Here is a 3,552-nt window from a genome sequence, read left to right on the forward strand (position 1 = left end):
GTCCTTGGCAATTTAGTGATGAAATCCATGGTAATGTTTTCCCATTTCCATTCCGGGATTTCGGGTTGTTGAAGTAGACCTGATGGTTTCTGATGCTCAGCTTTGACCTTAGAACACGTCAAACATTCTCCTACGTATTTAGCAACATCGGCTTTCATACCCGGCCACCAAAAATATTTCTTGAGATCCTTGTACATCTTCCCCGTTCCAGGATGTATTGAGTATCTGGTTTTATGAGCTTCTCTAAGTACCATTTCTCTCATATCTCCAAATTTTGGTACCCAAATCCTTTCAGCCCTATAAATTTTGGGCATAAATTTTGGGCATCATTCCAACTTGCACCAATCAATACACTTTAAGTATTTGATTATTTCTTTCTTTCTTACCTTTGTTTGAGAGTTGTATTAGTTAAATATTTTGGAGAGTGTAGTTGGTTTAAGAGAGTCGTCTATATCATTGTAACAATTTGTGATATAGTGTATTTCTCTCTTTGGGGGCCGATGGTTTTTCTCATGTTTTGGAGTTTCCACGTTAAATCTTATATTGTGTATTGTTTTTATTTCTTTACTATTATTGTTGGGCTGGGTGGTGGGAATTAGTGAGAACTTAATTACCCAACACATAAATTTACAAGGAAAATTAGATTTAATTTTGAAGAAGAACGAATCAGAAACATAGAAAGAGAGACGTGGGTTTAGTGAGAGAAAGCTTGGATGCTTCAATTTTTTGAGGAATTGGAAACTAGGGTTTTGAGAAATCGCAATTGGGGCTTGACCTAACGCCATAGAGATGATTTTTCTGCATTTCATCACCATTTCCATCCCTCAAAGATTTGGTAAGAACCATAATCTTGACTTTTGCTAGTAGGATTTTGACTTTGAGTGATTTTTGGGTGTTAAATGATTTTGGCTGTTGTTACTGCCCATTGTGACGAAACGAAATTTCGAAAATTATCTGAGAGAGAAGAAAATATCAATAAGTCTGAATGATTATTTATTCGCATTGTTTTTCCCTTGCGAATGAATCGGGTATTTGAGAATTAGTTTTGTACCTTTTGAACTATCATCTTCTTTTAAGAGATTTTTACAGGTTGTTTCTTATATACTATGAACATTCGTTAAGTTTATAACCGTTTTTTAATTTTACAGGCCTTTACCTTTACGATTGAGAGCTTTAAGTGCAACAGCTCTTGGTCTGACGCATAGACTAACCAACTTGATATAGGTGATCAAAGACAACAGAGGTATATATCTATATCTAATGTTTACTTATTTTACAATTTGTTGTTAATCATTTGTCTTTATTTGTTTTTTATTGACTTTCAAACTAATCTATGTTAGATATAGGTGTGTTCATCAATTGTGAATGATGTTGGCAGATATAAGTGATAAAATGTTTCAAAGGCTACCTCTTGGCATACTACTTATTTGTGCAGAGTAATGTATGTTTATAATTTCGAAACTGCTGTTACATGAACCCATTAGTTGAATAAGTTATTACTTTTCTGCAGCATCATATATGTATTTTTAATTACTTTGCATTCCAATTTACATGTGCATTAAAAGTAAAATTTAATATATTACTAATATTTCCATGTGCAACATATGTAACATATAACGTTTTGTTGTGTATATATGCAGAGTCCATCTTCTGCTTCTATGATGTTTCTTTTATAATAATCTTACAAATTCGATTAGTAGTAGAGGTTTTAGACCCAATTGAGCTTTAGAAATTGTATGAAATTCATATATACTCGGTCATGAGTCAACAAGTCAGGTTGACACTTTAAATGTGTTCAAATTGCCACCTTAAATTTAAATGGGTTCAAATTAATGGGTTCAAATTGCCACCTTAAATTTAAATGGTTTGAACTTATGATTCAGTTTTCTACTTCGTTTTTTTTATATGTTTTTATATATAATATAGATAGATAGATTTGTTTGAGCATCTTAGTATTTATCCTTAGTATTTTATCCCTTTGCAATTTTGTAACTTCTTATCTTTCATTGTGCCATTTTTGTAGTGTTTTGCAGCATCACATTTTTGAATTATTGTAGGCTGAACTATAACATGCTATTCATTAGAATTGCTCATTTATTTGTTACATTTTTGTTCATATATTGTAAGTTTGATATATTTCACTTTGATTTTACTTTGGTCAGTTAGCATGTTAGACTTTATCAAAATTTTCTATGTAGCAATCTGGACCCCTTTGTTGACATATTTTAATACAACAACAACAACAATACCCAATCCCACGAGTGTAGGGTATGGGGGAGGTGGAGTGTAGACAATCATTCCTCGAACCCTAGATTAGAGGGAAGTCACTACTCCACCCGCGGGTATAGAATCCGCGCCTAGATAAGATCGTCCCACCCTCTACTCGAGAGCCAAGAGATTGCTTCTTAAAGGACCTCCGGCCAGGAAAGCTCATTAAAACGGGAAAGTGCGGGCGTACGTACCTGTAAGCGTTATGTGCGTCTAGGAAGATGAAACCATACGAAGAAGTCAAAAAAGAAAACACATATAGCAGTAATGCACAACAGTATGACAGATAGCATGAAAAAATAATGCACAACACTATTTTAATATAACTTGATAAAACAGATAGTTGGCCATGTTTGACTTGCCTAAAATGGATATATAAACAGAAGAAATCTGAGTTAACTGAATCGTTGTAATGGAGATTGAAGAAATTAGTAACAAATTCAAATTTATTACAATGTAATTTAGTTTTAACGTATCAACAATTTTAGATAAATAGTATAGATAAATAAATAGATGTATATAATATACTAATATACATGACTTGAAAACTGACTCAATATTTTACCAACAGGTCGTTATCGAGGTGGCTTATATAGGCATTCAAACGTTCATTTACACTCTACTGACCCATTTATATTTGCTTACATCTTGACCCATTATAATACTTGCCATTTAAACTTACAAATTTTCTTTGATTATATTAGCCATGTTTAGGTATATTGTTCTATTAAATTGGTGGTTTGCAGAAGCACTCAAATTCATTTATGTTTCATCTTATTTTGATTGTGTTATGTGCAGTTTTTCTTCTTTGAGTGTGTTATTTTGATTGTGAATTTTGTTGAGGCACATCTGTTGAGGACTATAAGTCTTGTGATTTACTGGATATTTGTTTGTATTCTTAACTGGAATACTTATTTTGCAGGAATAAAGGTTATTAAAATTACTGGATATGGTAGGCTTTCAACTTTTCTATGATTTTTGTGAAGTTAAGGTGGATATTGTTTTAGTACATAACTGGCTCTTTATTGTTTTCATCTTTGCTCAAAATTTTCGTGCTTTATACTCAGGTAATTACAGGTCCAACTTTTATTATAGGGAGCTGATTCGTACACCACCATTTTTAGCCATACACCACTAAATGTGCATTAGACAGTTGTACAGTACAGTGCTTTAAAGCACAACTAGTGGTGTATGGCTAAAATTTGGTGGTGTACGAATCATCACCCTTTATTATATCGTCAAGCTATCTTTAGATTGATCTATCCCTCCCTCTTCATTCCTGTA

At 32.8% G+C, this 3,552-nt stretch overlaps 1 long non-coding RNA gene across 2 annotated transcripts; it reads left to right on the forward strand.

Annotated features, from left to right (window-relative positions):
• Positions 1-641: 641 nt before the first annotated feature.
• Positions 642-3,347, forward strand: LOC139872013 (uncharacterized). Of its 2 annotated transcripts, none has more exons than XR_011766832.1 (4): positions 642-835; positions 1,149-1,243; positions 1,341-1,441; positions 3,191-3,347. It is a non-coding gene; the product is annotated as an uncharacterized lncRNA (long non-coding RNA). The 2 variants fall into 2 exon arrangements; XR_011766833.1 differs by having other exon boundaries at positions 1,347-1,441.
• Positions 3,348-3,552: the final 205 nt, after the last annotated feature.

Source organism: Rutidosis leptorrhynchoides, chromosome 1, assembly GCF_046630445.1.
Source record: "Rutidosis leptorrhynchoides isolate AG116_Rl617_1_P2 chromosome 1, CSIRO_AGI_Rlap_v1, whole genome shotgun sequence".
Classification (NCBI taxonomy): domain Eukaryota; kingdom Viridiplantae; phylum Streptophyta; class Magnoliopsida; order Asterales; family Asteraceae; genus Rutidosis; species Rutidosis leptorrhynchoides.